The following is a 27,046-nucleotide window of genomic DNA, read 5'->3' on the forward strand; positions in this document are numbered from 1 at the left end:
CAAAATCCACAGTACAGTCATGCATAGCTTAAGGATGGGAATATTTTCTGAGAAATGCATCATTAGGTCATTTTGTCATTGTGTGGACATCACAGATTGTACTTACACAAACCTAGATGGTATAGCCTACTATACACCTAGGCTATATGGTACTAGTCTGATGGAACCATTGTTGTATGTGTGGTCTGTCACTGAATGAAATGTTGTTATTTGGCACATGACTGTAGCTAGAGAGATGGGAGCAGAGGGGCTATTGGTCTATCCAGCCTTAAAAGGCAGTAAATACGTGAAGACCAGGTACATTGCTCAGAGGCTGAACTTGGCTTAAAAAAAAAATGGTGGCCACCATGGTTGACGTTGAAGTCAGCCAGGAACGGGAAGCAGAGGGATAGCCACAGAGATGAACCACTGAGAGCCGAGTTTTTTCTGTAGCAGGAATCAGATCTCAGATCTGGGCAGATTAAATCTTTCTCTCCCTGAAATATCTCAAGGGGCTTATTCCGGAGTGGAGTTTTGGGACATTCTCCTAGCCCAGGGGAAGGCAAGTGGTCATACTTCGAGGAGAGTGTTGGAGAACAAAGGAGATTCTCTTGGAACTGGCATTCCAGGAAGTCTGGAAGTGATCTTGAGCAAATGAAATACAATTGTGAACTGGAATAAGACATTTGATTTAACAACACTTGAGCTGACTCCAGAATACAGAGCAGGGAGAGAAAAAGAAAGCTGAGAAGGGAAGGGAGCACACAAGTCAAGAAACCACACTTTAAGTGAAGTAACTAAGAAGAAGGAAGGCCAGAGAACTGTAAACATACTCTTACACAGAGCACTTCCACCTCTGCCACCTGTCAACATTCCTTTGAGGTCATGCACCTGATGGCACAAAGTTTTGTATCTCTGTTTGTATCAGGCACTGCCTCAAACATGGACAGATTCCATTTTCCTGCCCATGAAAAACATTTGTGACTAATCTTCCAAAGAATGTTACATTTTATAGCCCCTATGTCTAAGTTATGAATCTTCGATCAATCATAACCCACAACTTGAAAAATATCACCCTAATTCAACTTTAGGAAATGTTTATGTCACTAAGGACTTGTCTTGAAATTTTCATAAACAGTGGGGAAATACACAACACACGCACACACATGCACAGGGATACCAGTAGAATGTATAGTGTATAATCATAACTATGAAAAAAATATAGGAAAAAAACACTGGAAAGACATTCACTAAAATGTTTAGAGGTTATATTAATTTTCTTCTTCATATTTAATATATATTGTAGTTTTCAAATTTTTAGGAGTGAATAGGTTCCTTTCACAAACTCTTCTCTCTCTCACTGTAGGCGCCCCTTCTCCCTCCTAAGCAAAATGCCTCACTCTGGACCAGGGGGTGGGCCGAAGTCTTGTGAGACTGGCATTGGGTTCTATTACTTAAATGGTGGTCTCGAAGGCCATGGTAAACAATGAGCTCCTTAGAAGAAAGGTGTGATATCAATTCAGATGATCCTAAATTATATTTTAACTTCATAGTAGAAACAATAAAAGTCTAAGAGTTTCAAAAACACATTCTTACCCTTTCCAAGGCAAACACTAAATTATTGAAATAACTTAGGTTTTATTCTCTCTTCTATGTGATTAGCACTGGCAAGACTGTCAATTCAATTCAGCACATATTCATCACTTGCTATGTACAAGGCGGTTTGAAGGAACACAAAGCTAAGCTTTAATCTAGGGGAAGAGAAAGTACAAGTCCATAAACAACAATATCACAGGTCAGAATATGGTCAGTTCAGCAAAGACTGTCACAGTGCTCTAGGGTGCCTATAACACCTTGTTTACACTCTCTGAATCCTTTGGGGTCATTATGCAGATTACGGATGTAACTATTTGGGCTTTCTAAGCAGTCAATTGAATATTTGATCATTAGAGAAATTCATGGGAACAATTAAGATTTTCAATAAGCAACATTTCTTAAAGATTTTTGTATTTTTAATTTTTTTTTAATTTTTCTTTTTTCTCCCAAAGACCCCTGGTACATAATTGTGTATTTTTAGTTGTGGGTCCTTCTAGCTGTGGCATGTGGGATGCTGCCTCAGCATGGCTTGATGAACAGTGCCATGTCTGTGCCCAGGATTCAAACTGGTGAAATCTTGAGCCGCCAAAGCAGAGTGCACAAACTTAACCACTCAGCCACAGGGCTGGCCCCAGTAATGTTTCCTTTATTCGATTTAGTTTTCAGAGTTAAGTCTCTCAGAGAATCTGTAATGATTATTTTGAGCTGCTAAAAGAAGTGTAACTAATTCTTTGATTTCCTAACATTTTCTTTTCAGTACATGTGCTCAGATAACTTATTTGCCTTTGGTTCTATATTTGCAAACATTTTTTCTGTGTGAAACATCCTACTGAGTTATGCATGAACCTCCATTTCACAATTTAAGGAAAGTCTGATGACCTCTTCAATGTTTCTGTCAAGTCCCAGCTCAAAACAGCCTGCGCATGTCCCTGACACCACTGCTTACCTGTCATCTTGGGTGGGTCATTTCACTTTTCTGGGCATCTATGTAATAACAGGCCTTGAGTGGTTTAAGATAGTCCATGTCATCTATTACTTACTGCTGGTTTGGTGGAGGCTAGCAGTGATGGTGGGTGGCTTCACTGGGGGAATCAAATTTTTTAAAAAGACACTGAGAGTTAGCAATTTATGTTCCTACAAGTTCTTGGAGCCCATGCTCCACCCTACATGGCACCAGGCTATTCATTATCTTGCTGCTTCTCTCTCTACTCCTCCCATTCTCCTCCTTACCTCCATCCCTTTCCTTCTGGGTTCCCTGAAGAACTCCAAACTCTTCTATTATGAAGAACAATTCCATTTCTTGAGCCTTTTCAAACTCAGTTTTTGGTTTACCTTTGTGAAACCAAACCCATTAAGATACTTAACTCACAGGGAAAAAAATTCAAATATAGGACCAGTCATTCATAAAACATCGTTATAGGAGAAAAATAGCAACTTTTACTCTGCATGGATGAAAGCGTCACGCGGACATTGTCAAGGGTATGCAATATTCACTTTTTGTAAGTAATTCATGTTCTTATAAGGTATCTGCAAAATAATTTGTCAGCAACTTATTCTGGATATATTCCAAATTTTTCTAAAGATGTTTTCTTTTTAAAAATAATTTTAATGGAAGAATTTATCACTAAAATTTCTATTATTTGTGAAGTGTATGTGGGTGCGTATATTTTTTACAAAATCTGCCCCAGATTGTCATGAGAAAAGAGTGTATGGAATGACTTTAACTAACTTTCCCTCTTACAGTTTATGATGTTCTTTTCAAAGTTGTGTCTATGTACACAACCAGAATTTGATTTCAGGTATTACTCAATCTACTTTTCCTTATTTGATGATCTGGGTTTCTCATTGAGTATTTATTCTCTTCCCACAGTTTCAATTGTATCCTCCACCTGAATCATGCATAAATATATACTTCTGTCTTGTCCCCTAAGGGTAGCATCTGCTGGCTGCCAGCTGAATATCTTCCCGAGATGTTCCACATGCGTCTCAAAAACAGACCATCCAGAGCAGGAGTCATCATTTGACCCCAGACATTCCCCACCTAGTGTTTCTATTCTATTCTTTTCCTCTGTTCATTATCTTGAGTCATCACCATCCTCCTAGGGATTTGGCCTTGAAAGCTGTGTAATCTCCAAGTTCCTCCTTCTTTTAGTTCCACACTCAAAAATCTCATCTCAAATCCTGTTGATTCCGTCTCCAAAATACCTTTTGAATTTACCATCACAGTGACTACCCTCATTCAGGCCTCATCCATAGGTCTCCGTCCACCTTGGTCTTCTGTCCCAGAGCCTCCTACACATGGCTGCTTAGGAAAATATTTCCACAGATTCAGTGATAAGGCCGTTCTTTTTGCAATCCTCAGATGGCTTCATATCACACATGGAATAAAGTTCAAACTCAACCTCATATTCAAAGCTCTTTGAACCTTGACCTCAGTCTCGTTTCCAGACTTATCTTCAATCTATCAACAAATATTCGTTAAGTCTACTATGTGCCAGGTGCTATGCTGGGCCCTGAGGATACAAGGGTGAGCAACAGCAGACCCAGTCCCTGGCCTCACTGCATTTCATCTGGGACATGCTTTCTCGCCCCCTTGAATTTCCAAACCACTCATCACTATCCAGATATGCTTTATGCTTTGCTCTCTCTAGGCTTGTCCTCTATCTGGAGTGCCTTTTCCTTCCCCATAGTCACCTGTTGAATTCTTCAAAAGGTCAGACCTAAATTTTGCTTCCTCCAAAATTTTTCCCAGATTCCCCCAACCAGGATTAATTCATTTATACACCACAGGCCCTTTCTACTTCTATTATAATTCATTATGGTACAGAGGAACGACCATGAACCTTGAAGCTAAAAAACACTGGGGTCAAGGCCTGTTTCTGCCACTTACTGACCTTGCAAACTGGAACAAATCACACAGTTCTTCAAAGGCTATTTCTCCACCTGTAAAATGGAGACAATAACATCTAGCTCACGTGGTTGCTATAGGTTAAGCAATACAGATAAAAATAATATGATGGCACACAACATGGTCTATCTTTTATATTATATGTTTGTAGAAATGGCTGATTATTCTATCCCTGTAGGAGTGTTAAAGGGAAATAGTCCATCATAAATAGAAACTTTTACCATGGTGATATCACTTTACCCATTTTTTGAGTTGAATATTGTTGTCATGTATTTAATCCTTTCTCTAAACTGGCTGTTGTATGTAATCTCAATCATCTCCATTCCCAGGTAATATGTATTATCCCTGTGTTTAATATTGTTTATTAGCAATCAGCATTTATTTCCATCCTCTTCTATGCTTTCCCCTGTATCAAAAGGACTGGAAGCTTAAGAAGTACATTTCCGGATGCAATTTAAATTACAACAATAAGATAAACTCAAGATATGTGGAAAAGGGAGGGAAAGTTGAAGGCATTCTTCCAAAAGAAGTGGAGGTAGACATGGTGGCTTTGGCAGATGTGAGTTCTTGCAGGTATGTCCAGACTCCATGTTCTACCAGTAGTGCCTAGCCTTGAGGCTCTTCTTTCCACTAGCTCCAAATAGAGAAAATTTGGAGAAGCGCTCTCCTTGGCCAATGTCCCATGTTCATCCCTTAACCAACTACTGTGGCCAGGGAAACAAAGCTCCCTAAGAATATGGCAACTCTCATTTGGATCATGTAGCCACAGATGATAGCGGTATACTTCCCCAAAGTAAGTGGAGTAACACAGACAAGGCCACTGAGAAGTCATCTTAGCCTAAGCTTCCCAAAAAGCAGTTTTGTGTGAAGGTAGCTTATTTAGAAGTTATCCTAAGGCACAGGAGTGAGGGTCTGGAGGAGTAAAACAGAAAAGGGGAAAAAAAAAACACAAAAATCCCATGATGCATTATTGATTTGGTAACCACTATGGGTAGCTGGTGCTCAATCCTGCCAGCATGTATTATTTACTTTGACACGTTAACTTGGCTGAGGGAAGCAACAGTTTCAAGTTTCTTACCGTAATGGCTCTGACTGCACAGGTTTGGGAACAAATGGGAGAGTTCTGCCAGCTACTAACTATACATATCCCAACTGCATGCCCAAAAAACAGGGACATCACCACAGGGTAGACCCCACAGATCCACTGAACCCACTGTGAGACATACTTGAGCTCGAACTCCATTTATCACCTGGCTTCCCAATGGCCCCGTTTTAACTGAAGGATAATGAAGGTACTTTAGGTCCCCTGAGTCAGTATCAACACAGAGCCATGGGCTCCTATATCAAGAGTTGTCAGAAAGTCTGAGGATTCCCTTTGTGCCAGTCCATATTCACCCTGATAAAACAGTCTTAGATGCCTTTAGAGAATGATCATGGGAACATCTATCATATCTACTTGCAGTTGCATTGCTTCGTCTTTCCTCAAGGGGATCCACCTCTCCTTCAATGAGTGGGCTTTGGGTCTGGGAAATGACGCATTCGGAAACTGGGTGAGGGACTGTTTTTCTCTGAAGTAAAAATTGATGAAGGTTTCTGTTCACCAGCTCTTGATTTTCTTGTTATTGTATAAGTCAAATAACATTCTTGTTGGCTTTCCATCTATCTCACCCCTAGGAACACATGATTTATTAGTTATTACTACAGATTCCTGAGGGTCAAGGCATACTGAATACTACTGTAGCCTCACTGCCCATTATCCTAACAGATAAGTGCTGCCATTGGCCACTGTCATTTCAGAATCCTATCACTCCCTTGACATTAGGAATCTCAATTTCCTGGCAACATTCAGTCAACCCCAGACTATACAAGACAGTTATCACAGAGCTTCTCAAATTGACTGGTGCCCATTAGCAATACTTGCCTCATTGTTTTGGTGAAAGAAGTGTCCTCTGAGTTCTGCTGGGGAACATTGTCAAGTGCCAGCTTCTCTGATCACAAATAATAAATTTATTCTAACATTTTCACCTCTTTGAATCTTCAGACCCTTTCCTCTGTACTATGCCAAGGCAGTTCCAGCATCTCCACCTCATTTATAGTGGGCTATCATAGTGCTCAAGCTTCAAAAAGCCATCTCAGCAGCATGTCAGATAGGCTTCTGGTGCTAGGCTCCTGGTGTCTTTGCCAGAACATTGAGCCCCAAGTCGTGGGGGAGTGCTCCCATATCAATAAACTATACCCCACCCAGCTTTATAATCCCACTCCCACCACCATCCCTGACGAAGTATCCTCAAGATCCTCAGGCATTTGTGTTCCCTAGATTCCCGAAATATTCATATTAACGAGGTCCTGCTATTTCTTTGGCATGTAAGCTACTTTCCTGCAGAATGAACTGTATTTCTGCTCTGGGGCTATGCTGATATCTTACCATAGTTATGGGTCTGAAGGCAATGAGGGAAGTCATGTCAGATCTTGAAGAAGACAACCATAACCTTGAGAGGAACCTGCTCAGGTGTGATCTTTCAAATGTCTCCAGACAAGAGGAGGTTGCTCTCTTCTACAAAGGTCAAGAGCTGGTGAACAAAAGGCTGATGTCAGTTACCACGATGGAAAAAAGGAGTCCACCTCATTTACTGTAGATCTGTGAGATGCTAGTTCTGCTCTAATGGATGACATTGGCATGGACATCCTCTACACCTGGTAAGGCTTATGCCTTGTGGGAAACTAATAAAAGAAGATGAAATCTCAGCATAAGAACAAAGTAAATATATATAATCAGGCTTATTAAATACTCCACAAAAAAGAAGCTACCAAACTGATAGGGGTAAAACATACCTTGGAGCCAAGTTGACGCTGGTCATATTTTATTCAGACCTGGTGTAGCCTGCAGTCAGGACACAACACAGGGAGTCAAGGAGAAGGCCCTGAGCAAGCAGAGGAGCTTGGATGAACTTTTTAGACTTTGGTTAAAGAAAAAAAAGACCCTTTAGGGGCCAGCCCAGTGGCGCAGCGGTTAAGTGCACACATTCTGCTTCGGCGACCCAGGGTTCGCGGGTTCGGAACCCGGGTGAGGACATGGCACCACTTGGCAAGCCATGCTGCGGCAGGAGTCCTACATATAAAATAGAGGAAGATGGGCACTGATGTTAGCTCAGGGCCAGTCTTCCTCAGCAAAAAGAGGAGGATTGGCAGCAGATGTTAGCTCAGGGTTAATCTTCCTCAAAGAAATAAAAAAAGACTCTTGGCAGATGACCTTCCGTTCTTTTCTTGAAATTATAGTCAAAGTTGTCTTGTCTTCACTTCAGCACCTCTAGAAGTGATCCCCCCGAATAAGCCCTCCAATCTATGGAAACTCCAAACCGTGTGGAGGAGGCAGTGTGATTGTGGCTGTCTACGTATGTAAACAGGTGAGCAGCTATGAATAAAATTAGTGAATTCAGAATTCTGTGTCTATGGTGATTTGTTTGAAGTCTTCTTACTCAAAATCTAGCTTAAGGAAGAAAAATACCATTTGTATTTTAATTGAAAGCATTCAGTAGTGAGGAATTTGCTGAATTTTCCCCAAGACATTCTTTTCAATAATTTAGTTGTACTGTAAGCAGTTTAAGAAAAGCCATTTGGACATACTGTTTTAGGAACATTTATACCCTCTACAGAAAAGAATCCAGTATTGTGACACCATCGTAAGCATTTCTCTGATAAGAGGGAATCGATTCCTTACTGTACGACACTGGAGTAGGGCTTACCCAGGGAGTTAAATTCTTTGTTTGGAGTAGGAATGAGGTGAAATAAGCTTTAAGTTAAGAAATTTGGAACAAAGAGGGGAGTCAAGGCAGTATCTGGGACAAAGATGGATCTAGGAAACAAAATAAAGATCTAAATGTTAACATATACTAAGGGAGCAATCTTGCCTATAGGAAAGAGAGACCTTCAAGGGCAGCAGTCTGACTGGGCCAGAAATGCCAGAAATGCTTAACCTGGTTTTTAATACAAAGTAAATATTGTCTTCTCCCTTAGTGAAAGCAAATTAATAAGAGATCAATTACGGTGTCTAATCACTGACATCTGCAAGGGGCAAAGGGTTTAGGGATAACAATCAGCCTGATAATCTTGCATGTTTTGTAATGTGTTTTATATCCATTTCTCATTGTTCACATATGTACAACTCATTTCCAAACTAATCTGTAAGTCTCTCAAAGGCGAGGGCCAAAGTACTAATTTTTCAGCAAACAACACAAGGCCTATCATAGTGTCTTACAAAAAAGTCAATGAGCAAATATATTCCATAATTCAGAACACTGTAACACTGTTCTAGTTTTGCTTTTAGATTAAAATTGATCTTGTTGCTAAGAAATTTAACAGATACTCTGCAATGAAATAAATTTGCTTATGTAGTGGAAAGTGTGCCTTGACCTGGGAGCAGACAAACCATGGTATTCTCTTACTTATTAGGTAGGTAAATTCAACCTCTATAAGACCATCTGAAATGAAAGAAGAGAAGAATACTATTCACCCCGGAGGATTATTATAACCATTCAGTCAGGTGAATTCTGATTTAAAAACATTTATTAAATACCTGTTATGTACTAGGATTATCCTGCTGAGCTCTGGGGATAGAATGAAGGGAATATTTTGTAAGACAGTTCACATTCCATAGCACAGGGATTTCAGAACCTTATACCTCACACGGCCTAAAGAATTTTAGAACTCAGAGGGAATGAAGATATCATCTTGATCAATATCTTCACTTCTCAGATGAGTAAACAAGGCCGAGAGAGTTTAAATGAATTTGCCAAAATCACCAACAGGTTAGCTGTAGAGTCAGATTTACCGTCTAGGTCTTCTTGTTCCTGGTACTCTGTTCCCCTGCATCCTGACACAGTATGTCCTCTCCTTGTGGGTAATGCATGGATGCTTTGCTGGAAATAAAGACAGAACTTGAGAACAGCATTTCCTCCACAGTCCTGCCTATTCTCAAATGGAGCAGCATTTTATTACTGCCCACAACTTATCTAGTTCACATTTAAAAATAAAAATGGTGTGGAATTTTTTTTTCACTGAGGAAAATTTGCCCTGAGCTAACATCCGCTGCCAATCTTCCCCTTTTTTGCATGTGAGCCACCACCACAGCATGGCCACTGACACATGTGTGGTGAAGGTCTGTGCCCAAGAACTGAACTGGGCCCACAAAATGGAGCATGCAGAACTTAACCGCGAGGGCACCGGGGCTGGCTCTTCAAAAAAGTTGTGGAATTTTAGGGGCCAGCCTGGTGGTGCAGAGATTAAGTGCACATGTTCCACTTTGGCGGCCCGGCCTTCGCCAGTTCGGATCCCAGGTGTGGACATGGCACCGCTTAGCACACCATGCTGTGGTAGGCGTCCTACATATAAAAAAGTAGAGGAAGATGGGCATGGATGCTAGCTCAGGACCAGTCTTCCTCAGCAAAAAGAGGAGGATGGCAGCAGTTGGCTCAGGGCTGATCTTCCTCAAGAAAAAAAAAAACAAAAAAAAAGTTGTGGAATTTTAGAATTCATCAATATACAGCCACTCTAACATTTTGTCTATTTCTTTAGCCCCTGATCACAAATGCACCCATCAACATAGATGCAATTTTATGAATTGATCTTTTCATTAATAAATCGTAAACATCTTCTCTATGTTGCTACAGTCTCATAAATATACTTTAAACAATTAAGTTTATTGGTGGTTTCCATTATAAAAGATGACAGTTACTCTGGAAAATTTATAATTCAGAAAAGGCTAAAATTAGAGGAAAATACAGCACCTATTATTTCATCACATATAAATTTAACCACTACCTGTTTTTTGGAGTTTTTATTATAATATTTAATGACAGTAATTTTTTATCTTGACAGAAATATATTCTTTATTATAACATATTTAGGTAACCGTGTTGGCATTTCTGGAGGAGGGAGGGGCTTGAATGGGTTGGTAGAATTAGTTTGAGGTTGTTTAGTGCTGTTCAACAATATTTCTGTTTCTCCTTTGAAGCATATGGCAGAATTGTATTTCTCTGCCCTCTTGAAGTCAACCAAGGCTTTTATCAATAGGATATGAGTGGAAATGACATGTGTTAGTTGAAGGTGGGAGCTTCTAAAAGCCAGTGCACAACTTGCTAAGTTTTCTTCCTCCTGCCATGGTGACCTGCAAAGTACCAAATGGTGGAAGTTCCATCAGCTCGAGTCCTCGTGCAAGGATGATGCAGAAACACGCCCACAGCAGGGCAACAAGAAACATACGACACGAGCTAGAAATTGCATTTGCTGTTTTAAGACAGTGAGATTTTATTACTGCAGCGTAACCCTAGTCTATACATTCTGACATTTTGCTTTAATTTTTGAAGCATTCTATCTGTCTCACATTGAAATGACTGCTGGTGATAGGGTGATCTGACTTTGACATCCGCCACTCCACTGGTCACCAGAGGTCATGTGATTGTACTTTCGGTCTGTTCCTGTTCCATATATCTCCTTCCCAAAGACAAGAGTTCAGTGGGAGAGGATAATCTTCTCAGATAGAAGAGGACCACTTTTTATTTATTTATTTATTTATTTATTTATTTATTTATTTATTTATTTACTTTTGAGGAAGATTGGCCTGAGCTAACATCCGTGCCCATCTTCCTCTGTGTTATCTGTGGGATGCCTGCCACAGCACGGCTTGATTAGCAGTGAATAGGTCTGCTCCTGGGATTCAAACTGGCAAACCCTGGGCCGCCGGAGCAGAGCTGTGAACTTAACCATTGTGCCACCAGGTGGGCACCGAAAAGGATTACTTTTTAATCCAAGTGATAAAAATAACTGCACTCTCTCCTAAAATCTGAAAACAAAGCAAATTGGGTTTTTATAAAGAGATTTGTGTCCTTGACAAGAAAACAGTGTGTTTGGAAAAGTCTTATTATAGATGGTTATAATTCCTTGATTAAAGAACTCAAAGAATAGGATGCGTAGCACAATCTCTGGCATGTAACAGATATTCAATATACACAAATTCAGAAAGAGAAAAGAGTAAAGTGGAAGAGGAAGAAAAGATAGGGAGAGGGAGAAGGAGGAAGATGAGAAGGAGGCTGAAGACAGACATATACATATATATATATATATATATATATATTCAACCTGAATAAGATAATTTTCAAAAAGAAGGGTATGCCCATGTTGGCATTATCTTAATCAATCAAGAGGTTCTTTATAGCAGCTATGTCTCACAGAGAGACTTCCAATACCACTGGGTCTAAAAAGTCACAAGGCCCAAGTGGCAAGGCAACTTGCCTTGCAGCCCAAACCTAATACAGAGCCTTTTCTTGCTCTGGACGCCACTCAAAACCGGATGCCTTATGTGCTACTTGCTCAAAGAGTCAGAGAATTGTGCTCAAATATGGTATAGGTTGCCTCCAAAATCCAGAGAGGTCTTTTCTTTGTGATGGGAGATGCCAGGTACAGCAATGTGTTTGTAACTTTTAGAGGGGATATTTTAACATGCCTCAGACCACTGTACCCATCGAAACTCACTGGTGTGCCAGACCCCTGAAGTCTCTCAGAATTTGTCTTCCATCCTTTAGTGTACATATTAAGGCATTTAGGGTTCTTGCTTCTTCCTGCCCACCAGGTACAATTAGCATAATGTAACCAATGTAATGGACCATTGTGATAATCTGTGAGATATTAAGATCAAAATTTTCCCTCTGGGTTCTGTTATGACAGCAACAGGAGAGCTCCTATAGCCCTGAAATAAGACAATGATAGTGTTCTATGCTCCCTGCCGCATAAAGGTAAACTGCTTCTGCTGACCTTTGCTAATAGGAACTGAATAAAGCATCTTCTAGGTCAGTATCTGCAAACTAGAGGCCAGACTACAAATGACATCATCACCTAATTAGGCTTGCAAAAATCTACATTCGTCCTCCAAGACCTATTTGGCTTTTGCCACCAGCCAATGGACAAGTTAAATGGGAAAGTGAAGCAAATTAGCAGGTTTTTATGCAGGGGGAGTCTGGTTCTCTGGGAGCAGGGGGAAGGTAATGCTTCTGCTGGCAAGGACGGTTTAGGGGATACGAGGATTCAAAGTTCTCAGCCCCATCTCCTCTGCTCAAATGTCCTGACCATGTCTTAGTTTCCTACTCCTTTCCTATCGATGGCTTAACTTAGCACAAGAGTATAAACCGATGTTGATTGATAGATAGATAGAGAAATAGAAAGAGCTTTTATTGGCCAACCCTGGAAAAATTTGATCAAGAAAATTAATAACAATAGTATTGGATTATAACTCAAAGAATAAAATAAATGTCTATTAGTCCATACCAATATAAACAAATGACAACGAATAAATAAATGGGGAAGAAGGAAAAACTCCTCCTTAAAGAAAAATTCCTTAATTCCACATTATAAATGTAAAAGAAATGAGGGCAATAGAAAATCCCTATTCTAACACTACAGTGATAATTGTGGGCAAGATTCAGGGATGAATGCTAAAATTAGTGGGTGAAACTTTAAAAAGAAACAGAATAGTTGCATAACCTCAAAGTAGCTCCCCCAAATATTTATTAAAGCTTTGGTGGTTTTAAGATATGTCCACAAATTCTTCAGTACTGCTCCCTCCAGGAGGCGTCAGGCATTTTCGCCAGTCCTTGAGTGTTAACTGGATTTAGTAACTCACTTCTAATGAATAGAACATGAAAAGGGAAAAAATAGTAATTTTACGGTGAAAAGACCTGGCAGACACCACCTTAACCAAGTGATCAAGGTTAACATCACTGGTAGTAAGTTGATTAGTACATGTTGATATCCTGTATCCCTGATATGTTGCAATGAGAAGGGCACTTCATCTCGGTGGTATTCTAAAAAGCCCATACTTCCAGTCTAACCATGAGAAAACATCAGACAAACCCAAATTGAGGGATATTCTACAAAATATCTGGTCAGTGCTCTTCAAGCGTCAAGTTCACAAAACGTAAGGAAAGACTGAGAAACCGTCACAGATTGGAAGAGACTAGAGAGATGTGATGACTAAATGCAATGGGGTACCCACTGAATCCTGGAGCAGAACAAGAGGATACGTGGGAATAATGGTGAAATCCAGAAATTCAGATAAACTTTGTAATCTAGTTAACAACGCGGTACCAGTGCTGATTTCTTAGGTTTGATAAATGTCATGAAGAGTATAACAACGTTAGGGGAAGCTGGGCAAAACGTATAAAAGAATTCTCTGTACTATCTTTGTAACTTATCATTGTACTATCTTCGTAACTTATCTGTAGATCTAAATTGTTCCAAAATAAAAAGGTTGGAAAAACGTTATGATAAAATACATTCAGTGTCGAAATGAAGAATATGTGTGTCTAATCAGGAGCCTTATTGGCGAATCCAGAAATCAAGAAACTAGCGTAAATAAGTAAATCCTACAAAAGATTAAATAGAAAGAAATATAGACCACTGTACTCTTTTTTTCTTGAAATGCCAGCCCCAAACCCCTCAGACTTATCAACAGAGCCTGGACACACGCCTTGCACATTGTGTAAGACCAGAACTCATTATTTTGTCATTAGCTTGGTTTTCATATCTCTAAAAGAACTGCAAGAGATCATCTCGTCCTAGGCTGGGGAACTGTTTCGTTCCTATCCAGGCCCATAGAACCAGAGAAAAACGTTAGCATTAGTACAAACCATTGTGGTTGTCAGAGTTTTTTGCAGACTGAAATGTGTAACATTATATTCAGGTGACTTTAAAATTAAGAAGAGTTTACATAAAATTGTTCCATAAATATGAAAAAAAAAACCACCCTTCTATCCACATTAGGAACAGTGTATGGAATGAGAGGGAAAGGCGAGAGGATAGGAGATGAGGAGGAGCTGCCCGATACCCTGGGGTGGGCACCGACTTCATGGCCAACCCTCTCGTGGCGCCCTAGAGAACGAGGCTGGATGAGGTGTTTCTGTGAGGCAGCCCTGAGTGAGAAGCACCTAGGAGTAACTGCAGTCAGTGTCCTGGTGGAGGATGGGGGTTAAAGTTCAGGGGTGAGATTTGTGTTGTCAGGTCCGAGGGATGAAAAGGGAAAAACTGAATAATTACTAGAGCTTCCTTCTCGTGGCATATCTCATTTTATTATCACACTAGCCCTGTGAGGTAGCTACTATTAATACCCTCCCTTCGTAATTGGAGAACTTGAAGCTAAGGGACATTAAGGAACTTGCCCAAGGTCACACAGTTAGTAACTGGGGAGGCCAGAATTAGAACCGAGGTTTATATGACCTCAGAGTTGGAGCTCTTAATCACAACGCAGAAAGAATCAAAGGCTGTGCAGACACAGGTGCCGAGAAGAGAAAGAAGGGATAGGCAGGAATAACATGAGAGAATTCAGCATTTGCCTCAGCTACCTGAGAATCAGTTTGAGTGTTTGCTGGGCTTGGTTTCCAAGTTTGAAGACCCAACATTGGAGCAAAAAGGAAACAGCGATGGAGACAGAGACATAAAAGTGTTCTCTCTCTCTCACACACACACACAGAAATCTTAGACTCACAGAGGAAATGGAATTGGAGCCCCCCCATTAGCACACACACCTCCAGAAGCAGCTTCTGTCTCCTCTAGACTCTTCCAGGGCCAGCCTTCCGTCAGGCTCTGTTCTGTGCAGGCCTGGAGCTTGGCAGAGGCAAGGCTGGGAGCTCTTTCCCCATAGAGGAGCGGTGTCTGGAAGTGGTTTGCTCCTCTCACCCTTGCAGGCTAATGACCGTGAGAAGTCTTCCTGACCCTAGATTTGGTTGGGTCCCCATGGTCTGCCCTGATATCACGCTACGGTTCTCCTCCACAGCACGTTTTACTATAATAGTTAATTAACCATTTGAATGAATTTATCTGAACTCTGCCTTCCTCACTTCTACATAAGCTCCATAAAGACAAGAATTTTTTTCTCCTTTGAACACCATATCTCCAGTTTTCAGGACAATGCCTGGCACATAATAAAGCTCAATATTTGTTGATTAACAGGGTGCCACATGAGCATCGGGCTGCTCCCTGTCTATCTAATCTCTGCTGGAAGAGGCTAATCTACTCAACCTTCTGTCCTGTTACTGGACAGAATTAGTACCTAGTCCTGAAAGCCTGCCTAACAGGTTGGAGTTCTAACCACCTCCTCACCTACTTTTTACTAGGTCCTTTCCATGGGTCCAGATCCTTCTTTCCTCTAAAGATGGGCTAGAGCATGCTCGTCAGGACTGACATCTCTGGAATTGGGCTCTGATATTGAAGACAACCCAGCTCAGAAACTCCTGGTTTGTCCCTCTGCCCCTCCTATCCTGGTGCTTAATTCTGTCTTGGCCCCATCTCCATCTGATAACCATTTTCCTCCAGAGAACTCCAGTTGCCTCAGAGCCCTCCAGTTATGAGTCACATAGATACTAACGTGTCAGAGGACTGTGCTGTGCTAGATACTGTCCATTTTAGACAATAGCAGCAATGTTTTAGGTTAATTGTTTCTCTTTCTTCTTTTTAAAAGATCTGCAGTCTTGTATGAAGAGCATTGGTGGTGGCTAACATCTTAGATTTCAGGTGAGAATATGACTGAATTGATAACACCGAAGGATGCTATACTAGCTGATCGGACTTTGCATGTGTACCCTATTTTGGGGAAATGAGTTTTTCATCTGGAAACAAAAGAATAATCGTGGATACTAATGTGGAAGAAAGAGGGTTGATTAGGGGGCAGAGTCTTTACTTGTTCTTTCAGGTCCATTTGCCTTCTTTTCACACTCTGCTCTGTGCCCCAAGATCCTAACCTTCATCAATAGCGTTCACCAGGTTTCCAGTTGGGTTTAGCCAGTGGGGAGCACTGGCATGAGACTGGAAATGGGAAGACAAAGAAAGGCTGATGGATTTATTCCCTAGATTGCTTCTTTGCTGGGTAGCACATTATGTATTCCTGTACCAAAGGCCACAGTTCCTGCTGGGAAGCCCTCTCCTGTGACTACAGCTCTCACTGGTTTCATAATCCCTCTCTCTACTTGCCCTTTCTAGTTTAGAGATGGCGATGGTGCCTGCTAATGCTAGCCCTATGGTACTCCACCATCTCTTATGGATTTCCCTATATCTTGTCACCTTTGTAAATACTGAGTTCATTAAAATTTCTTTAATCACCCCTTTTGAGGGTTCTATCTCTTTCCTGGCAGGTTCGTGACTGATAGAACTATTAAAGGAGAATGGGATAGCTCCAGGAAACAGACCACATGGATAACCATCTTGCAAGGGGGAATATTGGGACACGATTACTAATGGCGTGGAATGGAAAGAAGGTTAAAAGCAGGGCACTAGAAGGTCAAGTGGCCTTGACACTTAGTGGCTATGGCAACAATGGTAGGTACAAAGATTGTGTGGCTTGGGATGGCCATGTCTCATAACCCGGCAGAGCATATATAGAAAAAAGGGCAAATTTAGAGCACTGAATGCCCAACTCAGGGCATGGATGGATAATTGGAAAGTATCTACCACATTTTTAAAGGACTCCCTTAGGTCTAAGATGCTCAGGGCAGGTGTGACTGAGAATTAAACACAGAGCCTGACTGTAAAGGTTGCAGAGTTGCAGCATCAGTTAAATGCACACCACCATTAAGTCTCTTGTGCTAAGTTAAGCCATCGATAGGAAAGGAGTAGGAAACTAAGACATGGTCAGGACATTTCAAACTTATGGAAAGTCTCAAAAATTAAAATGGCACAAAAACACTAATATACCCTTTATCTAGATTTAGCTATTATAAACATTTAACCTTTGCTTTATCATTTGTACGTGTGCTCTTTCTTTTTGTATATGTGTGTGTGTGTTTTCCCTGAACCATATGAAGACCCTTTACTCCAAAATTATGTCCCTTTACTCCTAAAGAGTTCAGGATATATTTCCTTAGAATATAGATATTCTTTAATATAATCACAGTATAGTTATCTATCCCAGTGAATTTAACATTGATATAATACTCTAATCTACCAATCATATTCCAATTTTGTCATTGACTCAATTCTTGACCCAATAATGTCCTTAATGAAATCTCCTACTCCCCCCCAACAGAAAATTCAGTTTAGGTTTATCCTTTATCTTTTAATTGCCACCTGTCTTTAGCCTCCCTATTTGGTCTGAAGTCTTCCTTTGTCTATACGACATTGGCACTTTTGACAAATACAGTACACCTCTCTTTTAAAAAAAAATGCTCCTTGTATTAGATTGTCCTGATATTTCCTCATGATTAGAGTCACATTATGTATTCTAGACCAAAGTACTGCATAGAAGATGTTGTGTCCTTCTCAGGGTAGCACATTTACAGGTCTGAGATGTACATCTCTCTCACACTGGTGATGTTAGTTTGGATTGCCCAGTCAAGATGTTGTCAACTTATTCACTGTAAAATTACTGTTTTTCCTCTGTTGTAACTAATAGGTAGTCCATGGGGAAATAATTTAGGATTGTGAAAATATCTTGCTCCTTATCAAAATTTCCTCCTATATTTGGCATCCATTGATGATTCTTGCCTGATTGAATCTTTACTATGATTGTTGCAAAATGATAATTTCCCAACTTGTGAATTCCTCCCATTTACCAGTTGGCTCCCAGCATTCAACTGTAATCAAGAGCCCTTTCCTCTGCACTATTATTTATTTGTTATAGGTATGGACTCATTAATTTCTATTTCTTCAATAGCTTATAATTCATTACTGTCCTTATTTTGATGCATCAATTATTCAAGATTTGGCCAAGAGGAGTCTCTTCAAGATGGTTCTGTGTTCTTGTGACATGTCCACATCATTTTTTTAAATTGCTTCTTTATTTTCTGGCATAACTAGATATTCCAGGCTCATGTTATACCTACCCTGCTCCATCCCTGGAATTAGCCATTTCTTTGAGGAGCCCTTGTTCATCTTAGTGAAGAATACTAAAGAACTTAGTACTATACCTTAAAGAACTTAAAGAATATTAAAGGTATTAAAGAGCAAGATTAGGTACTAGGTGTGATCGTTGTTATCAGAGTATCTTTGCTTCTTGGCTCTTTCAGTGGACAGAATTAAGAAATATAAGAGCCAGTCCTGATGGCCTAGTAGTTAAAGTTCGGTGTGCTCCACTTTGGCTGCCTGGGTTCAGTTCCTGGACGCAGAACCATACCACCCATCTGTCAGTAGCCATGAAGTGGTCACAGCTCATGTAGAAGAACTAGAAAGACTTACAACTAGAATCTACAACTCTGTACTGGGGCTTTAGAGGGACGGAAAAAAAAAAAAAAAAAAAAGAAAGGAAGATTGAAAACAGCTCTTAGTTCAGAGAGAAACTTTCCCAGTGGAAAAAAAAAGATAAAGAAGCATAGAACATCCCAACTTATTTCCTCCCACCCCTTGTATACCACCAATTTCATTGTTATCTTGTTTTTCCTTTAGTGTCTCTCTCTCCTTTTATTTTTTGCTGAGGAAGATTTGCCCTGAGCTAACATCTGTGCTGATCTTCTCCTATTTTGTATGTGTGTGGCCATCACATGGCTGCTGATGAGTGGTGTAGGTCCCTACCTGGGAACGGAACCTGGGCCACCGAAGCAGAGCACATGAACTTAACCACTAGGTTAGGGGGCTGACCTCTCTCCTTTAGTGTTTCTTTTGGTAAGATAAGCAAATATATGTCTATATCCTTATTTTCCCTTCTTTTGTACACAACAGGCAGCATCCTATGTAAGTTTTTCTGCTTTTTTTAACTTAACGGTACCTCCTGAAATTACTCTGTCAGTTCATAGAGATCTTCTCTATTATTTTTTACAGCTGCTTAGAATTGTGTGCCTGGGCCAAAGATTTTTCAATCAATGTCCTATGCTTGAATATTTTATTAGTTTCTACTATTTTGCAATTTCAAATAATACTGTATCATGTAATCTTGTGCATATGCGTTTTTATGTTTCTGGAACTGTATCTATTTCTTTGTGCATCTAAATTTCTAGAAGTAAAATTGCTGGGTTGAGGGGTAAATGCATACATAATTTTGTATTTGTATTGCCAAATTCCCCTCAATTTTTTCCATTCCCACAGTGATGTATGAGGGTGTCTGTTTTCCCCATGGCCTTGCCACAGAGTAACATTGCCAGGCTTTTGAATTTTTGCCAATGTTATGGGTAAGAAATGGACTTTAGTATAGTTCATTTTGCATTTCTCTTATTATGAGTGAAGTTCAACTTCCTTCAATATGTTTAAAGGTCATTTTTATGTCTCTTTTTGTAAATTGTCTGTTTTTGTCATTTGCCCATTTTTCTACAGGATTTATTGTCTTTTTCCTCAAGTTTTATAAGTTCTTTATAAATTAAAGATATTAGCCCATTATCTGTGATGTAGGTTGCGAAGACTTTCTTCTAGTTTGTCATTTGTCTTTTGACTTTGCTTTTGTTGTTTTTTGACATGACAAAGTTTTAAATTTTTTATTACTTATTATTATGAATTTTTTCTTTTATTGCACTTGGGTTTTTAGTCATAGTTAGAAAGCCTTCCTGATATCTAGGTTATAAAGGAATTTGCCCATGTTTTCTTGTAGCATGTGTATGGTATTATTTTTAACATTTAGTTCTAATCTGTTTGTAGTTTATCCTGGTGTATGGAGTGAGGAATGGGTTTAAATTTATCTTTTTTCAAATGGTTGTCCAGTTGTCCAAACGCCACTTATTAAAAATATATATATTTGCCCAGTGATGAAAAATACTATCTTTATCACATACCAGATTTTTATATGCAGTTGGCTCCATTTCTGGATTTTCTGTTCTATTCCACTGGTCTGTCTATTCATGTGCCGATACCATACTTCTAATTCCAGAGGCTTTATAGTATGTTTTAGTATCTGATAAGGCTAGACTCTTTCTTTTCAGCTATTCTTGCATGTTTTTTTTCCCCTTTGAACTTTAGGATTAACTTATCTGCTTCTACAAAAAAAATCTCATCAGAATTTTTCTTGAAATTGCATTAAGGTTATTAATTAACTTAGGGAGAACTCATCTACTGATGATGTTGAAACATCCTAACCAAGACAGGGATGTCTTTCCATTTGTTCAAAAAATACTTTTGTGTTTTTCAAGAATGCTTTGTAATTTTCTTCATTATAGGTTTTGAATCTTTCTTGTTAAGTTTATTCTTAAATATTTAAACTTTTTTTATTGCTACTGTAAATGGGATTTTCCCATCCATTATATCTTCTAACTGGTTGTTATTTGTGTTTCTGAACGTTACTGATTCTTGCATGCTAATTTTATATCTTGCTACCTTTGATAACTGTTTTATTGTTTGAGATAATTTTATCGTTGATTCTGTAGGGCAGAGGTTGGTAAACACTTTGTGTAAAGGACCAGAGAGTACATATGCTAGACCTGAGGGTCTAATGGTTACTGATGCAACTCTGCTGTTGTACAAAAGTAGCCATAGACAAGTCACAGGTGAATAGACGTGGATGTGTTCCAATAAAACTTTATTTAAATAACAAGGGAAGGGCTGAATCTCACCCATGGGCCACAGTTTGTCTGCCCCTACTCTAGGGTTTTCCAGGTGTACCATCATGTCATCTGCAAATAGATAGATTTACTTTTTATTTTCCAATTCCTCTCTCTCTGAATATTTTCTGTAGTCTAATTGCATTGCGTAGTGTCTTCAGACAATGTTAAATAGTGTCAGAGATAGAGGCATCATTATTGTTCCCGACTTTAGCGAGCATGCTGCTATGCTTCCTCATTAAGTAAGAGGCTAACTTTAGGAGTAAGGTTCATGTATTTTAACATGTTGAAAAACTATCCATACATTCCTGTAGCACAAATAAAACTATGAAGAAAGCTGGTCCAAGATGCTCTCAGGGACATTAGGGAACAAGTAGTTAAGACCAAGAGAACAGAATAATTAGACCAAAAGATGAACCTAACTCTCCAAGCAAAAGATAAACAAGCCCAAAAAATTCAAACAAAACAATCAAATCAAAACCATCCTAATGATTGGGAATTGGTAGCCAAGTCCACTTTCCTACACATAGCTTTCTTAAGGAAGAGATCTTTAATTAGTTATATCCTTATATGAAATTGTTTAATAAATCTCCTTATTATTTATCTGTGGTGTCTTTTAAATTTATTTCCAGATAATCCTGTTTTGATTATTAAAGCCTCATGTTAATAGTTTTAAACAGAAATATCTGAATCCAAGTGTGTGGCAACGATGATTACATTACTACTCTGGATGGGTCTGTTTTCCTGTAACTATATTATAGAGGAAGGATGTGGAAAAAGTATAGAAACAAAGGATGGATTGGGGAAGATTATACTGATTTTGGCACTAATTCGTCACAAAACATTGGCCAAGCAACTTCACCTCTCCATAACTCAGTTTCTTCATCTGTAAATAAGGCCATTAGTCTAGATGTACAGGCCCATTGTAGCTTTAAGATATTCTGCCTGTGCTTGTCTTTGTATAGTTTCTCCCTCATAGTCATCATTATGATCTAAATAATCATCTTCTTGCACCTGTTTCACAAAATAGGAACCAAGTAAACCAACACTAAATCATAAGTCACCTGATACTTTTAACTGTTTTATGTTTCAGTGTTTTCTCCCTAAAAATTAATCACTGATAGGTCTTTGATACACTTGTAACACAAGCAATTGAGACAATATAACATGAGTTAATTTAGATCCATATTTTATTATAAGCCAATTTATATTTTTCTTATCTCAAAATTTAGCACTACAATACACAGGCGTATTGGTGAAGTTGTACTCATTGCAGTTTTTAAAACATTATATAAAGGAAAATAATTGTCTCCATTGGCCTTTTTATAGCTTTTTTATTTCAAAACTTTCTGGCATTATTCTAGTTTTTCTGACACACCAAATTTTAGTAGGCTTTTAAGCTTCCACTCTTGTGGGTAGCACAGTGATAGAGAAGCTAGGAGCCAGACAATGGCTGATTGTGATACAAGGGACTGGGGAGAAGGATCCCAGGCTGGCCAAGTTATTGGGCAAAGTTCTGTGTCTGAGAAGGAGGCCTGACAAGGCTCAGCAAAGTGTCCAACCCCAGCTGGCTTCAGGGCAGCACTTTAGTCCTTAGAGGGGAATGGTGTAATGGGGCTGAATCATGAGTCAAACTTAGCTTTATAGAGGTCCTGGAGCTGCGTTTGATTGATTGGATTCCATATGCAAGCAGATGACTGAGCATTAAGCCAGCTGGATAGGGCATCAGGCGGTACTCAGGGTTTCAATCATTCACTCAATCAATAAACATGATTGGAACTGAGCATGAAGTGTGGGGCACAGTAGACCAGACAGACAATAGAAATAAATGTAAACGTAAAAGGTAGGTACATGTGTAGCAGGATAATTTCTTGAGATCTCAGTTTATGTTTTCTCCCTATAGTTTCCCCTTTCCCTTTTTCCATTCAGAGAGCAAGCCCTATGCTTCATTGCCTCAGTTGGGCTTGCCTAGGTGGGCTTCCTGGCTTTTGATTGTCAAAGCTTAAACTGAGACTGGGGTTTGAGGAGAATAAAAAGATCCTTCCAGATACCATAGGACAGAAGTGTTCTTCAGCTGTATAGTACACCAGGTCATAGGGATGCTAATTCGGAACATCTCAACCTCAGCCAAGATCTCTTGGCATGGAAGGAACTGTGCAAGCTGGGACAATGACACTTCAGTCATGGCTGGTGCAGATGACCAATAAATGGAGGGGCCTGTCAATGCTTTGGTGATGTATCAGACACCAGAACTTTGACACACTCCAAAAGGAGGAAAGCCTGAGAAGACTAGGTTTTTGTGTTTTTTTTAAAGATTTTAGTTTTTCCTTTTTCTCCCCAAAGCCCCCCAGTACATAGTTGTATATTCTTCGTTGTGGGTCCTTCTAGTTGTGGCATGTGGGACGCTGCCTCAGTGTGGTTTGATGAGCAGTGCCATGTCCGCGCCCAGGATCCGAACCAACTAAACACTGGGCCGCCTGCAGCAGAGTGCACGAACTTAACCACTCGTCCACGGGGCCAGCCCCAGACTAGGTTTATCTATTTGTTTTATACTTAAATTTCATTAAGAAAATATAACATGTTCAAAAATAGTTCTGCAACAACTGGATATCCACATGCAAAAAACTGAAATTAGACAACTACTCCATGCCATATGAAAAAGTTAACTCAAAATGAATCAAAGATCTAAATGTAGGAGCTAAAGCTATAAAACGATTAGAAGAAAACATAGGGGCTAAATCTTCATGACCTTGGAGTTGGCAATGTATTCTTAAATATGTCAACAAAAGCACAAACAACAAAAGGAAAAATAGATAAATTGGACTTGATCAAAATTAAAAATTTTTATGCATTGAAGGACATTATCCAGAAAGTGAAATGACAACCTAAAGAATGTGAGAAACTATTTGAAAATCATATATCTGATAAGAAACTAGTATCTAGAATATAGAAAGAACTCTTACAACTCAACAACAAAAAGATAAACAACCTAATTTTAAAAAGGCAAAGGTTTTGAACAGATATTTCTCCAAAGAACATACACAAACGGCCAACAAGCACATGAAAAGAGACTCAACATCGTTAATTATTAGGAAAATGCAAATCATTATCACAATGAGATACTAATTAACATTCACTAGGATGGTTATGATAAAATGGAGGTGTTGGTAAGAATGCGGAGAAATTGGGACCCTCATTCACTGCTAGTGGGAATATAAAATGGTTCAGCTGCTGTGGAAAACAGTTTCATGCCTCCTCAAAAAATTTAAACATAGAATTACCATAAGGCCCAGCAATTCTACTCCTATGTATATAACCAAAAGAATTGAAAACAGGGTCTCAAGCAAATACTTGTACACACGTGTTCATAGCAGCACTTTTTACAGTAGCCAAAAGGCGGAAACAACCTAAATGTCCATTAGCTGATGAGTGGATAAATAAAATGTAGTCTATGCAAAAAAATCACCCAGCCATAAAATATTATTCCTCCATAAATAGGAATGGAGTATCGATCAATGCTACAATGTGGATGAACCTTGAAAACATTACACTATGTGAAAGAAGCCAGTCACAAAGCATCACATATTGTGTGATTCCATTTATATGAATTATCTGGAATAGATAAATCCATGGAGACAGAAAGCAAATTTGTGGTTGCCAGGTGCTGGGGGAAGGGGACAGTGGCAGGTCACTGCTTAATGGTTTGGGTTTTCTTTTGAGGTGATGAAAATGTTTTAGATCTAGGTACAGGTGGTGGTTGCACAACATTGTGAAGGTACTAAATGCTGCTGAATTGTTGACTTTAAAATAGTTAATTTTATGTTATGTGAATTTCACCTTACCAAAGAATGTTCTTAAATGTAACAGATGATATATTCACATGGTTAAAAAGTTAAAAGGTACACATTTATTCAGTGCAAAGTTTTCTTCCTGCCTCTCTCCCTACTCACTTAGTTACCCTTCCCGAAGTCAGTCAATATTATCAACTTCCTGAATATCTTCCAGAGATATTATATTCATCTATAAGCAAATAAGTATATATTACTCCCCCTTCTACTCCTTTTATGAATAATAGTACACTGTACATACTATTCTGCTCCTGGTCTTTTTTCTGCTTAACATTATATTTGGAGATCATTCCATCTTGGTACATACAGAATTGCTTCATTCTTTTAATGGATGTATAATATTCCATCATATTTATTTAATCAGTCCTTGACTGATGGGAATTAAAGAATTTTCCCAATTCTTTGCTTTTACAAGCAAAGATGCATTATATCTATGACATTTCCCTTATGTGAGAATACATCTACAGAATCAATTCCCTGAAGTGAATTACTGGGTCAGAGGGTGTGTGCATTTGTAACGATTTCTCAGCTATTGACCAATTGTTCTACAAATTGTACTAATTTATCTACCTCTCAGAAATAGTGATGAAATATTACATAATGCATTATCAAACTTTTGGATCTTTGACAATCTGGTAGGTGAAAATTGTTTTGTAGTGTAGTTTAATTTTGTATGTCTTGTTATGTGTGATAAGCATTTATTCATATGTTTGAGTCATTTAAATTTTTATTTTATGAACTATATTTCATATGCTTTGCCAATTTTTCTATTCAGTTCATGGTCTTTTTCTTACTGATCTGAAGGTACTTTTAGGAAAATGAACCACTTGTCTGTGAAATGACATGCAATTTTTTCCTACAGTTTTCATTCTGCTCTGTTTACAGCGGGAGTTTTTTTGTCATGAAGAAATTATTTCTAAGTAGCAAAACTTATCAAATGTTTTCTTCTATGGCTTCTGGATTTTAATACTTGTAAAGGTCTTTTCCCTGCCAAGATTATAACATGATTATTTCATGAGGAATTCTTTCATGTTTTCTTCTAACAGTTTTATGGTTTCCTTAAATTTCTTTTTTCTTTTATTCATTCTTTGAGCAATTTGGAAATTATTCTCTTTATTTTGTTTGAGTATGACACATGGATCCAATTCTCTTTTTTCAGATGATGCAGGATTAAATAAGAAAATAAGAAAAATAAGACTTGGCTCCTTCCCTTGTGATGGTTACGGTCATTGGAATAAATAGGCATTATAGGAGCTGCGACAGACATCTGAACAGGGTACACTGGGGACACCAACAAGAGGAAAAGGGAGTCCAGAAAAGGCTTCACCAAGGAATATATCTCCAACACTTACTGATAATCTGAATTAACCCTCCTATACCCTTCTGGAAACTCTCTTATGTCTTCACTTTTGTGATCCTCACGCCTCTAGGTTTCCATATTACCTTTTTTATTTTTTTTCAAGGAAGATTAGCCCTGAGCTAACATCCACTGTCAATCCTCTGTTTTGCTGAGGAAGATCAGCCCTGAGCTAACATCCGTGCCCATCTTCCTCTACTTTATATGTGGGACGCCTGCCACAGCATGGCTTGATAAGTGGTGCATAGGTCCACACCTGGGATCTGGGTTGCTGAAGCGAAATGCTCAAACTTAACTGCTAGGCCACAGGGCAGTCCCAGCCCATTTTACCTTTCTAATTATTCTTATTGTCCTGACCCCTTCTCCTTCCCCCACCTATCACAGGTAGGTGTTTCATAGGATTATATTCCTCTTGTCAACTTCACAGTCTTCTTTTTAATTCTTACTAAGTTCCAAGGATTCCTCTATTGTGTATATGGAAAACCTCTAAATCCATATATATTTTTTCGAAATGTATATTTGAAACTCATTATATTTGGAATTCTATATTTATTTGATTATTTAATATCTGTTCCCCTTCCAGACTGTTCTGAGTGAGAACCGTTATGTTTTTCTCATCACTGGCCCCAGCTCCTGGTACACAGTAAGTTATTAATAAATTTCATATGAATAAATGTTTAGTATTGATCCTTTTCCTAAGAACTAGAACTTAATTTTCTGATTACCTACTGGGAATTTCCACCAGGCATTTCATTTAGTACCTCAAAATCAATTTTTTTTCAGTTTAACAAACATTTGCTGAGTGCCAACAGTGTACAGGGCCTGAGGCTCTATCTCCTCTAAAGAAACAAAAGCACAGCTGTGT

The 27,046-nt window shown here is 39.0% G+C and overlaps 1 long non-coding RNA gene across 10 annotated transcripts in view; it reads right to left on the reverse strand.

The window, feature by feature from the left end:
* The window catches only part of LOC124229975 (uncharacterized), a 37,884-nt gene that overhangs the window by 4,955 nt on the left and 5,883 nt on the right, over nt 1-27,046 (reverse strand). For 2 of the 10 annotated variants that reach the window (XR_006886040.1, XR_006886036.1), the window contains exons 2-6: nt 9,312-9,399; nt 7,316-7,364; nt 6,909-7,053; nt 2,522-4,518; nt 1,576-1,730 (exon numbers count right to left, since the gene is read on the reverse strand). This is a non-coding gene — a long non-coding RNA (uncharacterized LOC124229975). Of the gene's footprint in view, nt 1-1,575; nt 1,731-2,521; nt 4,519-6,908; nt 7,054-7,315; nt 7,405-9,311; nt 9,400-27,046 lie in introns of all 10 variants that reach the window. The other 8 variants (XR_006886037.1, XR_006886035.1, XR_006886038.1 and 5 more) reach the window with 7 other exon arrangements.

This window comes from Equus quagga, chromosome 18 (genome assembly GCF_021613505.1).
Source record: "Equus quagga isolate Etosha38 chromosome 18, UCLA_HA_Equagga_1.0, whole genome shotgun sequence".
In the NCBI taxonomy this organism is placed as follows: domain Eukaryota; kingdom Metazoa; phylum Chordata; class Mammalia; order Perissodactyla; family Equidae; genus Equus; species Equus quagga.